Consider the following 14603-nt stretch of genomic DNA (forward strand, 5'->3'; position numbering starts at 1 on the left):
TGCAAAAAAGTCTGGATCAGTCCACATTCACATCATAATGAGGAAGCATTCCTTTATCACTGCATCCATGTAAACACTGGTTGCTCTTGTACTTTTGGATATGTGACAGTCTCTTTGGTGTGAGATGATATCTTTTTATTTTTTTAATTAAAATTTTATTGAATCACCTTGTGGAGGGTTACATAGTTCTCAGGATTATGTCAGTTATACAATACTCAAACACCCTTCCCTTCACCCGTGCCCATATTCCATCACCAACCACCCCATTATACCTCCCGCCCCCTCCCCGTCCCCGCCCTTGTATGTGATAAGTTTCACTTCGTTTACGCTTTATCTTGGTTACAGTCCATGTTTCAACACATAACTCACTATTGTTGCTAGGGTTTCCCCCCAAAGAGAAGACAGTCCCACTGTCAAGGAAGCATTTGATGGCTCTCCATTGCTGAGAATGTAGAGATATTAAGTCCCGCTGTTTGTTACATAACTTTTCTATTTTTTTCCCCCCTCGTCCCGAGCCACCGAGATCACGCCTGTTTAGTAATCACCACGCTGCCTGACAAAGGGAAAACAAACCAAAAAAGATGGTTATTTCCCGTCATCAGCCGGCGTGGGGCTCTGGCTTAGTTGATAGTCTGGTAGAATGTCTGCAAGCAGTTTCTGGAACCAAAAGTAATACGCTGGTATTGGCCCCGGCTTGAGATTCCACCAGCGTCCCGCTGTTCCAAGTACATAATAATTTATTCCCTTGTATCCCATTCCCACGCCACCAGGTCCGTGTCAGCTTAATGGGCATCATACTATGGTTAACGACACGCCGCGTTTCTTCCTGAGAAAGAAGGATATTTCTTCTCAGCCGGCGTGGGGATATGGCTTAGTTCAGTCTATAGAAATGGCTACCACTTTGGTAGCCTTCAATATTTCAGCACAAGATTTACTATTCTTGTTAGGATTTCCCACCAAAGTCGTTAAAAAGCAACCATTTCATATCGGTGATGATTAAATGACAATAGGTTGTGAGGCCATGGCAGCAGCCTCGCGGCTTTGAATTTCTGTATATAAAGTCCAGGGAAAGTACAGCCAGAAATTACACATCGCTACAAACTTTAACCCTATTATGGTCCCCCCAAAGTCCAACCCATTACAAAGGAACCATTTCATATTGCTGATGATTAGATGACATTAGGCTGCTGCGGCCGCACGGTTTTGGGTTTCTATATAAAGCCCAGGGAAAATTCTGCCTAAAGTTCTATCACTACAATCTTTTACCCTTCAACAAAAAACTCAGTACTATTGTTTGGAGTTTCCCCCCATGGTAAGCCCTGCCAAAAAGGAACATTTACACGTTGCTGACAATCAAGAGATATTAGGTCGCGTGGCTGCTATCGGTTTTGGATTTCTATATGAAGTCCAGGGAAAATTCTTTTGGTAATTGCATGACTCGCTGGCAGCGCCTGGGCCAGAAGCTCCGAGAACACAGTTTGGAGGCATTTTGGGGGCGCCGCTCGTTTCCAAAGTGGTTCAGTTGCCTCCGGGGTCGATCTTGCGCGGGGCCGGAAAGGGATATCTTAGTTTTTATTTGATTTGTATATTCCTGATGATTAGTGATGTAGATCTTTTTTTTCTTGAGCCTTTTGGCCATTTGAATTTCTTCTTTAAAGAAATTTCTGTTCATTTCTTCTCATTCTGTGATGGAGTTGGGTGTTTATTTATTGAAAAGTTCTACCAGTGTCTTATATACCTTTGATATTAACCCTTTATCAGATGGTATTGGGTAAATAAATTTTCCCAATCTGTGGGCTGCCTTTTTATGTTAGATACCATTTCTTTTGAGGTACAGAAGCGTCTTAGTTTCATGTAGTCCCATTTGTTTATCGGATTCTACTTACTTACTCCGCAGTGTTTCATCTTTGAAGATGCCTTTAACTTCAATATAATGGAAGGTTTTCCTGTGTTTTCTTCCATGTAATTTATTGTTGGATATTAATCCTGAGCATTTTAGGCTTTATCAGTGAATTTCCCCTTTTACTTCCTCCAGGGATGTTTACAGTGCTCTTATAAGCACCTTAAATCCCCTGAGTTTATCTTTAATCTTTCCTTTGTATTTCACCTCTCATTGCCACAATTCTCCAAGCCAGACTTGGTTACTTATAAGCCAAAACGTACTTGACTCTGGGTTTTGTATTTGAAGTGAATTACTTGGTTTTCCGTTTCCCGTATAGCCTTTTCATATTTTACTATAGAGGTATTTTGTAAAAAACTAAAGAACGCCGAGGGGCGAGTGCACTCGTGGGCTCTCCAGGGGGCTCTGTCTCACCACCTGAGTTTGGTGCCCTGGAACCGCAGTGTGTGGGCTGGATCGGGACGGCTGGTAGTCAAGGACAGGCGAAGGAAGAACGAGGACCAAGCTGGTTGCTGATTAGTTACCGTTTATTCAATCTTCCATCTTTCTCATCTCCCGCACTCCCAGCTCCGGCCTCTCTCTGGATCAATTGCACGCTTCAATTCTGGCTTCTCTGTCTCCTCCTCCTACTCTCTCCCACCTTGCCTTCTAGGCTACACCCAGCCAGGTAGCAAAATCAACATAAGAAAAGCCCTTCCTGAGGGCAGGGCACTCCAAAACCCTTCCTCACTCTTAAGGTTTTTTTTCTTTTCCTTAGTCCAGGAACTTATTAACATCTTAATACTAGTGATTTTTGTATGGACATAGCAAGGTATACATTGAGGCTTGCAAGGCAGCTCTCCTGGCAACATCTTGCCACAGGCTCAGACCACAGCACTCAGGCCAGATTAATCATTCCTCACCCTAGCAGGGTCCAAATCTAGTTACCACTGTTTGGATCATGACAGCATTTGTCCATGATCAAGCTCTTAACTTATAGTTAAGCATTAGGCACTTTGGCCAGGCCCATCTCGATGCCAGGGTAGCACACAACTCACCACTTGCCCTGGGTCCTTCTTGTTCCACGTCGGGATCGTGCTTTGGGGGTGCTAGGAAGTAAGGGCAGCTGAGGCTTAGGTCAAGAGAACAGATGCCCAGGAGGAAAATATCATGCAGAGTCAAATGACTCCCAGGTTACAAAAGCACAGCATTTGCTAAGTCTTCCTGTGTCCACACAAAAAGGACATGGCTCTGAATAAACTATGCAAAGGACTCAAGGAGAAGAGAAAAACAATATTTACAAGTCAACAGAACACTAAGAAAGAAGCTACAAATATGCACAGAGGAATGGGAGCACTGTGATGGGAGTAACCCAATAAGCCTAAACTACCTGAGGCTATGTTATCCTACAGTACTCCAATGACTCTTATGATCTTCCTTTTCATCTTCACTGTCCTCTGCCAAGTGAGAATCATCTTTCTTGGTCTTCACATCATTTTCTTCAGAATCCTCGCTATCTTCCTGTGAATTCTTTCCAGACCTTCTCTTATTTTTGGACTGGAGCAATAGCACACAGGTAGGGTGTTTGCCTTGCACCGGACCAACCCGGGTTCGATTCCTCTGTCCCTCTCAAAGAGCCCGGCAAGGTACGGAGAGTATCTCGCCAGCTCAGCAGCGCCTGGCAAGCTACCCATGGTGTATTTGATATGCCAGAAGCAGTAACAAGTCTCACAATAGAGATGTTACTGGTGCCCGGGAGCAAATCAGTGAACAACAAGGAAGACAGTGCTCTTATTTTTAGCTTCTGGGGGAGATGATCAAATTTTCTTAGTTGAAGGGCCTGAATCTCTTCCATAATCTTCATCAGCATCATCAGATTCCTGAAACTGTGAATAATCCACGACCTTCCTATTTCTGACAGGCCGGGACATGTTCGAAGTCCAAAGAGGACCAAGCCAAGAAGCCAGAGACCAGGACCCCCCCACCCCACCCCACCCCACCCCGAGGGCTCAATGCCCCATCTCCCTCCCCCAACTTCGGCCTAAGAGGCCACTGCAGCCAAACCCCAAGCTGCAGGCTTCTCAAACTCCACCGTTTCTTGGTTCAGGGCCCTTTAATCAGACGAGCCCCCACCCACCCCCTCCCCCTGTCTCTTCAAAAACACTATCCTTTTCATTTCTGCAGCATAGCTTTTTATTTTTAATTCCTTCTGTTGACCTTTGACTGATTCTCCTTTCCTTGTTCCTTCAAACATATACTTTTGACTGATTCTTTCCTTTTTCCTTCAAACTTAAGCCTAAATAATTCGTGAGACATTTTTATGGTCATATATTGTGACATAGCATTAACTATTTACTTATCTATACTGTGATGACTCTCATCTTTATACCACTTCTGCATCCATATGACCTAATATCTGATTGCTTTATTAGTTATGATCTGAAGGTAATTTTTATGTCTCTATAAATTTCTTCATTGACTTAAGAGTTATTTGCAAGCATATTTAGTCTCCACAATTCAGATTTTTTTGTTTTCAAAAAAATTAGTCTTCACTAGCTAGTCATATTCATTAAAATGGGAAAGATGCTTGCTATAATTTTAACTTCATACATTTTAATATTTATATATTCAAGTATCTATGAAGACTTGTCTCCCAAACATATGAGCTAAACTTGAGAATGTTCTATGTGTATTGAAGACTCTGTTTATATCTATTAAGTTCATTCAGTTATTTCCCTTAATACTTTTATTTTTTGTTCATTTTTGCACCAGGTAGTAAGAGGAATGCTGAGATTTCTTACTGTATGGTGTTCCTATCCATGTATTCATTGATTTTTTTTAATCGTTGTTTTATATACATGGGTTCACAAGTATTGGGTGCACATATATTAATGACTATTACACTTTTATGATAGGTCAAACTTTTGGTCACTTGTTGGGAGCCTGTGCTAGTTAAATATTAAGAAAGTTCTTGGCCTCAGGACGTGTTGTCTAAAGGCTGGTTTATAGAATCCAGTGTGTTGGGGTTACACATTCTAAGGGCTGACTTTCTTGTTTTCCTAGCGGATTCTTTCCCTGTCCTTATGGCAGAACATGTTGCTAAGGTGTATAAATATATCACCTGTATCACCTGTCGTCCCATTGCTCATCAATTTGCTCGAGCGAGTGCCAGGAACATCTCCATTCGTCCCTGTCACGTGCTAATATAGCCCAATGGTGTCTGCTTGCTCCAGGAACACAAAGAGCATTATTGTTACTGTTTTTGGCATATTGAATACACCATGGGTATCTTGCCAGGTTCTGCTGTGTGGGCGGGATACCCTCGGTAGCTGTCAGGCTCTCTGAGAGATACGGAGGCTTTTGGGGAAGCCTCTACTATCATCTTCTTCAAGGTCTATGATTTCTGCTGCTGCTGTTTTGTGCTTCCGGGCCACAGTAATCAATGCTCAGAGCTTACTCTTCACTCTGCACTCAGGGATTATTAGTAACAGAGCTTCAGAACTATATAGAATTCCTGGATTCAACCAAGGTAGGCCACATGCAATACAAGCACCTTCGCAGTTGTAATATCTCTCTGGCTTCCTTGTGATATTTTTAAGGTGCCAGAGAGAGAATGCTTATCTCCTGCATGGGAGACATGTGCTGGACCATTGAGTCACCCATGACTTATAACATTTCTTGTAGAGAAGGCATGGTAGTAGTAAGAATATTGAGCTTAAATTTATTTGAGAGGACATTATTTCTCTCCTGCACTTAAATAATTATTTGAATATAGTCTATACTGCTTCCCTTCACCATTTTTCTCCCCACTTTTTTAATTGAATCACCATGAGATACATAGTTACAAAGTTGTTCATGATTGGGTTTCAATAATAAATGTTGCAATATCAGTTCACCAGTGTACATTATCCCCTTATCCCCACCAATTTCCCCCATATCCACTCACCCCCTTTCTTGCCTCTATGGGAGGTACTCTTTTCTTTTCTGTCTCTGTCTCTGTCTCTGTCTCTCTGTCTCTGTCTCTCTGTCTCTGTCTCTTCTCTCTCTCTCTCTCTTTCTCTCTCTCTCTCTCTCTATCTATCTATCTATCTATCTCCTTTTAGGGATTGTGGTTGCAATACAGGCACTGAAAGGAGATCCTGTTACCTTTACCTCCTTTTAGTCCTAAGTTTTTTCCCAGAGTGATTATTTTAAAATATATTACTCTTATATTAGCTCTTTTAATGGAGTCTGATACTATACATGGAATTCCATTTTTACTAATACTTATTAATATTTTCTCCTCCATTTGTTTCACTTCTCTGACAAAATCTATCTTAGATTTCTAATATTGTTTCCTCTGCAAGACTGAGTCTACTTCTGAGATTTGAATTTCACTCAATGGGTTCTTCATACCTAGCTCTCTTTGAATGTTATAGTGTGTGACACAATTCTATTTAGGAAGCATGAAGGAGAAAGATATGAAAAAGAGTAGAGAGAGACAGAAACAGAGACCCATAAAATAATAGAAATTTATGCACTGTAAGATGGAATGTGGGTGGCTTAGAATGGAATTCCTATTTGAAATTTTAATACCATTCTTTTCTATACTAAAGAAAGTTTTATGCCCATAAAAGTTCATTTAAATAATCTTGAACCTATTTTTATAACTGTATCACTGTCATCCCATTGCTCATTGATTTGCTCAAGCAGGCACCAATAATGTCTCTATCGTTAGACTTGCTGTTACTGTTTTTGGCATATCGAATACACTACAGGTAGCTTGCCATGCTCTGCCATGCGGGCGAGACACTTTTGGTATCGTGCCAGCCTGTCCGAGAGGGGCAAAGCAATCAAACCCGGGTCAGCTGCTGCGTGCAAGGCAAATACCCTACCCGCTGCGCTATTGCTCCAGTCCACTATTTTTATATATTTAAGATTCTCTATTTTTGTTAAAAATTTTGTTTTGAGGAAATGTAAATCAATTCTGTGATATTCTCTAATTCTATATCTTTCAATTTGATTACTAAAGCTTTATCGTTTCTTTAAGTGTTTCATCTTGTTTTTACAACAGTTGTCCGCTAAATCTTTCTGCTATGCATCTGTTAGCTTTTATTGTTTTCCTGTATGTAGAGTTATGACCTTAGATTAAGAATGCTCCTTTGATTATATGGCCATCATGGAGTCAGGGAAAGTAACGAGAAAATTCAAAGCCAGTATTAACCCTGTGTTGCTATTTAGAAGGCGTGTGAGATAAGCAATTTAATTTCAGTCCTCCATACTATCTCTTTTCCTCTGTAGCTATAAACACCTCTATCCATATAAAAATCATTTTTATTCCATTTCTCTAACTCTGGATCATGGTTATATCTCAAAAGTATTTAATTCCACAAAACATTGAGAAATGGGGGAAGAATTAAGGAGGTTCTTCTGCCACTAGCTGAAAGCACCAAGAATGTTTTGGGTTCCAGAGCTCAGTTACTGCTAATAATGCAGTTTCTTGCTAAAGTCATCCTATGTTGGGTCCTGTATGGCAGTTGATGGTGTTCCATGACATTCTGTTGATCTCCTTCACATCTAATATTCCCTGGCTACATTTAAGTTTATCTAGTGATTTTTTTTATTTTTGATCGCATTATTTTATGTCTTATAGAACATCTTGAATACTTAATTATTTTTATGTATATAATTTTTCCTCATTTGTTAAATTTCTTTTCTGAGTTTTTTTGGAGTTTATTGAGTTTCTTAAGGCACATAAGTTTAGAGAGTATTTTTAACACACACACATATATGCATATATGTGTATACAAGTCACTGTATCACTGTCATCACATTGCTCATCGATTTGCCCGAGCAGGCACCAGTAACATCTTCATTGTGAGACTTGTTGTTACAGTTTTTTTGCGTATCAAATATACCACAAGTAGCTTGCCAATATACACATATACATGTTTTGGGAGATCACACCTGGCAGTACTCAGGGCTCACTCATGGCTTTATCTCAGGGTTCACCTTCGGAAGTGCTCAGAGGACCATATAGATGCCAGGGATAAAAACAAACCTAGGTCAGTTTTGTGAAAGACAAGCACATTACATGCTGTACTATCTCTGCAGCTTTCAGTCATATATTTTTAATTATACATTAATCAGTTCAAATTGTCTGTACCTTTTAGCTATCTAGGTTATTGATTAATTATGCTTATCCTTTGTTAATGTCATGTTTTCTTGAGTTTTTAGGCCCTTGAAGTTTTACATTGCTGCTTTCTCATTGTGGTATCAAACACTTCCTAAAAATTTGGCTAGTTGCACAAGCACACAGAGTGTTTCTTAGTTTATTTGGATCGTGTTATCTAGATGTTTCCAAGATACGGCACATCAATCATAATCTTGTCATTGTAACTTGTAGAATAATTTTTAAGCATCTATACCTTCTCTGGGTCTTATAACCAAGGTACTGACCTCTGGAAATATTTATTTCTTTCTTTCCTTGAAGGTGGAACAGTAACTAAAGTATATAATTTTTCCCTTGCCCGTATATTATCTGTTTATTTTTTTGTTTACCTTATTACCTCTTCCCACTAATTTAAAGACCATGCAGGACCAGTTGACTACACAGTGGGAGAAAATGTGCTTTTGAGTTTTTAAGGTATCCATGAATCAGGCCAGGGATATGTGAGTAAGCATCACCTGGAACCTCGTGAGAGGACTTCCTGCTGAAGTTGAGCATGTTCAATTGGAACCATTGTCCTTCAGCACTTTCTCTAAATTCTTATTTAGAAAATAAGATATCTGCTTTGAAATCTTTATGTATTTCTCTAATCTTTATTAGAAAATAAGATTTCTGCTTTGAAATCTTTATGTATTTCTCTAATCTTTCCCTTCTCCAGTCAGGAAGATATCTTCTTAGAATTCTGTGTGCTACCACAGAAAAGCATGCTTTTCAGCCATGCCATTAATAAGTACAACATTCTCATTTTTCCCTATAGGAAAGATGATAAGCATTGAAATATTCAACACCCTGTAATGCCACCAAACTCATGCAAGTGTTTCCACCCAGAAAGGTTCTAGTCTATAAGTTCTTTCTGGTCTGTGATTTTCTGCACAGGTCAGAACTGCCTTTTTATTTATTTATTTATTTATTTATTTATTTATTTATTTATTTATTCATTTATTTTGCCACACATAATGAAGAGTTTGGGATGTTTCACTGTATTTTCTGATTTCCATTCTGAGATCTTTAGCACTTGATGGATGCACAAGTGGACATTATTCCAACAAGGCCATTTAGTACATTGTGTAAGATCTCCCAACTCCTGCAGAGTCACAGTTGTTTGGTAATCAACACCTACAGAGTTGTCTATGTGGAACAGTAGTTAAAAATAGGGATGTCTCATGTTACTGTAATATGAATAACCTAAACAAATTTAAGTGCCAATAATAAGTAATATTCATGAAACTACTTAGTAGTCACAAAAAGAATGCTAGCATGTTAAAATAAATTTAAAGAACCTTATACCAGGAAAACAATTGGTTGTATTCCTCTGGTTTAAAAATAAGTATAAGTCTCGGGTGACCCATGGGTCAAGCTCATAAGACACCTCCTGCAGGAGCCAGATAATTTCGTCATCTGCTATCATCCAGACCGCATGACTTTTTTACCCCGGAAGGGAGCAACATGACACTTGCCATAGCCATGCCACTCCACTTCAGGCTGTTTCACTTGGGGCGCCCCAGAGAAGGTTGTGTGAGAATCCTCCCCATCCCAAGGGACATCCCTGGCAGCCAAAGACCTCGAGAACCTAACTGCCACCATGCTCAAGGCTGCTTCCTACATGCTCAGGAAGAGCCTCACGTATGAGTGAATGAATTCCTGGACTGGACAACCACATTTGCGGACCCTAGTAAAAAAACTACAAGACATATCATAGTCAGAATGATGGATGCCATAGATTGAGACATAATATTGCAAACAGCAAGGTCAAAGAAGGAAATCACATACAAAGGAGCACCCCTTAGATTTACAGCAGACCTATCAGAGGAAACCCTCCAAGCCCGAAGACAATGGGGAAATATAGTGTAAAAACTCAATGAAATGAACATGTCACTAAGAATACTCTATCTGGTTAAACTCTTATTCAAACTGAAGGAACAATACACTTTCATGGATAAACAACATCTCAGGAACTTCATAGACTCAAAACCAAACTTAAAAGAAGGAGCAAAGGGGCTACTGTAAAACAAGAAAAAACCCTACAACCACAACAAACCCCTACAGAAAGATAGCACAAAAACCCCTGCTAATAATCTCCCTCAATGTCAATGGCCTAAATGCACCAATTGAGAGACACAGTGTGGCAAAATGGATTCGGAAACTAAACCCAACATTCTGCTGCCTAAAAGAAACATATCTGAACACTCAGAGTGGACACAGACTCAAAGTCAAAGGATGGAAAACAATCCTGCAAGCAAACAACTCCCTCAAAAAAGCTGGAGTGGCCATACTAGTCTTCAACACCATAGATTTCAGGTTGAAAAGATTAGAAGGGACAGCAAAGGCCATTTTTCAACAATCAAGGGATATGTAGAGCAGGAAGAAATCACACTCCTAAATGTGAACACACCTAATGAGGGACCAACTAAATAATTGAAGTATATGCTAACAGATCTTAAGGAGGACATTGCTAGCAACGCAATAGTAGTTAGAGACTTCAACACTTCAAGATAGAGATCTATCTTCTTGTAGATAGATCTACAAGATTAAAACTCAACAAGGAAACACTGACTTTGAAGGAAGAGATAGAAGAGAGAGGCCTAATAGATTTATACAGGGTTTTGCATCCCCAAAAGAGATAATATACATTTTTTTCTAGTGCTCATAGAACATTTTCCAAAATAGACCATGTTCTGGGTCACAAAACATACCCTCGTAGAATCAGCATGGTGGAAATTGTATCAACTATCTTTGCAGACCACGATGCACTGAAAATAGAAGTTAATCATGCACAGACACAGAGAACCAAAACAGACACCTGGAAATTAAACAACTCAATGTTGAACGAGTGGGTTAGGAAGGAAATCAAGGAAGAAATCAAAAGATACCTGGAAACAAATGAGAATGAACACACAAGTTACCAGAACCTATGGGACGCAGCTAAAGCCATGTTAAGGGGAAAATTTATCTTTCCAAGCATTTCTCTGGAAGGAATAAAGGGCCTACATAGATAACCTGCCTTCACAGCTGAAGACCTTAGAAAAAGATCAATAAAGGGAACTTCAACCCAGCCGAAGGAAAGAAATAATAAAACTTAGAGCAGAAATGAACGGCATGGAAACTCAAAAAACAACCTGAAAGAGCTGGTTCTCTGATAAAATAAACAAGATTGATAAACCATTAGCAAGTATCACAAAGAAACAGAGAAAGAACCCTAATAAACTGAATCAGAAATGAAAAGGGGGACATCACAACAGAAACCAAAGAAATTAAAAAGATCATCAGAGACTTCTTTGAAAGGTTGTATGCCATGAAACAAGAGAATCTAGAAGAAACATATAAATTTCTGGATCCTTATCCTTTCCCAAAGTTGAACCAAGAAGATCTAGAATACATGAATAGACTTTTAATATCAAAGAAATTGAAAATGTAATCAAAGTCTTACAAAAAACAAAAGCTCAGGTCCAGATGGATTCACAGGCAAATTTTTCCAAACATTTAAAGAGAACCTATTGACAGTACTTCTCAAGATTTTCCAGGAAATTGAAGACACAGAAACTCTCCCAAACAGTTTTTATGAGGTACTTATCTCCCTAATACCAAAAGCAAACAAAGACACCACACAAAAAAAGAAAACTACCGGCCATATCCCTGATGAACACGGATGCAAAGATCCTCAACAAAATATTAGCAAATAAAATCCAACAACTCGTCAAAAAGATCATACACCACGACCAAGTGGGATTCATCCCAGGGATGCAAGGATGGTTTAACATTCGGAAATCAATCAACATGATCCATCATATCAACAAAAGAAAAGACAAAAAGCCATATAATTATATCAGTAGATGCAGAGAAAGCATTTGACAAGACCCAGCACCCGTGTATGGTGAAAAGTCTCAGCAAAATGGGTATAGAAGGGACTTTCCTCAATATAGCTAAGCCATCTACTACAAGCCTATGGCAAGTGTCATCCTCAATGGGGAATAACTAAGCGCCTTCCCTCTAAGATCAGGGATGAGACAAGGACGCCCACTCTCACCACTTCCACTCAATATAATACTGGAAGTACTTGCAATAGCAATTAGGCAAGAAAAGGATATTAAGGGCATTCAGGTAGAAAAGGAAGTTTGCCATGGATTTGTGGTTGATGGCTTTGACTATATTGAGAAAAGTTCCTTCAAAACCCATTTTAGTGAGAGTTTTCATCATAAGCGGGTTGCGGATCCTGTCAAATGCTTTCTCTGCATCTATTGATATGGTCATCTGGTTTTTATCTTTTCTTTTGTTGATATGATAGATTGTGTTGGTTGAATTCTGAGTGTTAAACCATCCTTCCGTCCTCAGGATAAATCGCACTTGGTGGTGGTGTATGATCTTTTTAATGAATTGCTGCATTCTATTTGCTAATATTTTGTTGAGAATCTTTGCATCTGTGTTCATCAGAAATTTAGACTGCAGGGGCCGGAGCGATAGCACAGCGGGCAGGGCGTTTGACTTGCACGCGGCCGACCCGGGTTCGATCCCCGGCATCCCATATGGTCCCCCAAGCACCGCCAGGAGTAATTTCTGAGTGCAGAGCCAGGAGTAACCCCTGAACATCGCTGGGTGTGACCCAAAAAGCAAAAAAAAAAATTTAGACTGTAATTTTCTTTTTTTGTGGTGTCTTTGTTTGTTTTTGGTATTAGGGAGATATGTGCCTCATAGTAACTGTTCGGGAGAGTTCCTGTGTCTTCAATTTCCTGGAAAAGCTTGAGAAGACCGGTAAAAAGTCCTACTTAAATGTTTAGAAGAATTTGCTAGTGAAATCATCAGGGAGATGCAGATCAAAACAACTATGAGATACAACCTTACATCACAGAGACCGGCAGACATCCAAAAGAACAAAAGCAACCTCTGTTGGCGTGGATGTGGGGAGAAAGGGATCCTCCTACACTGCTGGTGGGAATGCTTACTGGTTCAGCCCTTTTGGAAAACAATATGGTTGCTTCTCAAAAGATTATAAACTAAGCTCCCATTTGACCCAGCAATACCACTTCTGGGAATATATCCTGGAGAGGCAAACAGGTAGAGTCAAAATGACATCTGCACTTGTATGTTCATCGAAGCACTCTTTACAATAGCCAGAATTTGGAAAAAACCCGAGTGCCCTAGAATAGATGACTGGTTAAAGAAACTTGATATATCTACACAGTGGAATACTATGCAGCTGTCAGAAAAGATGAAGTCATGATATTTGCATATAAGTGGATCAACATGGAAAGTATCATTCTAAGTGAAATGAGTCAGAAAGAGAGAGACAGATGTAGAATAATTGCACTCATCTGGGGAATATAAAACAACAGAATGGGAGACTAATACCCAAGAATAGTAGAAATAAGTACCAGGTTTGCTCCATGGCTTGGAAGCCAGCCTCACATGCTAGGAGAAAAGGCAGTTTAGATAGAGAAGGGTACACCAAGTAGAGTGCGGTTGGAGGACCCGCTCGGGATGAGAGAGGCGTGCTGAAAGCAGACTATAGTTTGAACACGATGGCCACCCAATACCTCCATTGCAAACCACAACACCCCAAAGAAGAGAGAGAACAAAAGGGAATGCCCTGCCACAGAGGCAGGGTGGGGTGGGCTCTTTCATCTTTCCTGAGGAATGCTTGCATAGCTATAAAATTTCCCCTTAATACAGCTTTAGCTGCATCCCATGGGTTTTGGTAACTCATGTCTTCATTCTCATTTGTTTCCAGGTATCTTTTGAACTTTTCCTTGATTTCCTTCCTGACCCACTCATTGTTCAACATTGAGTTGTTTAGTTTCCAGGTGTTTGATTTGGTTCTCTCCATCTGTGCATGGCTAACTTCTGTTTTCAGTGCATCATCATTTAGAAAGATAGTTGATACAATTTCTATCTTGCTGATTCTATTGAGGTATGTTATGTGAACCAGCACATTGTCTATCCTGGAAAATTTTCCCTGTGCACTGGAAAAGAATGTGTATTCTTTCTTTTTGAGACGCACAGCCCTCTATAGATCTATTAGCTCTCTCTCTTCTATTTCTTTCTTCAAGGCCAGTGTTTTATTGCTGAATTTTATTCTTGCTTTTCTATCTAGAGGTAATAATGCAGTATTGAAGTCTGCAACTACTATTGTGTTGCTAGCAATGTCCCCTTAAAATCTGTTAGCACAGTTTCAAGTATTTAACTTGTTCTTCATTCGGTGCGCATACGTTTAGGAGTATGATTTCTTCCTGCTTTACATATTCCTTGATTAGTAAAAAAACAGCCTTTTGCTGTCCCTTCTAATCTTTTTCAACCTGAAATCTATGTTGTCTGATACTAGTACCCTGACTTTTTTGAGGGACTTGTTTGGGTGAAGGATTGTTTTCCATCCTTTGACTTGAGTCTGTGTTAGCTCTGACTGTTGAGGTGTGTTTCTTGTAGGCAGCAGAATGTTAGGTTCAGTTTCTGAATCCGTTTTGCCACTCTGTGTCTCTTGATTGGTGCAATTAGACCATTGACACTGAGAGAGATTATTGTCACAGG

The sequence above is a fragment of the Sorex araneus genome, chromosome 6 (assembly GCF_027595985.1).
Source record: "Sorex araneus isolate mSorAra2 chromosome 6, mSorAra2.pri, whole genome shotgun sequence".
Lineage (NCBI taxonomy): Eukaryota > Metazoa > Chordata > Mammalia > Eulipotyphla > Soricidae > Sorex > Sorex araneus.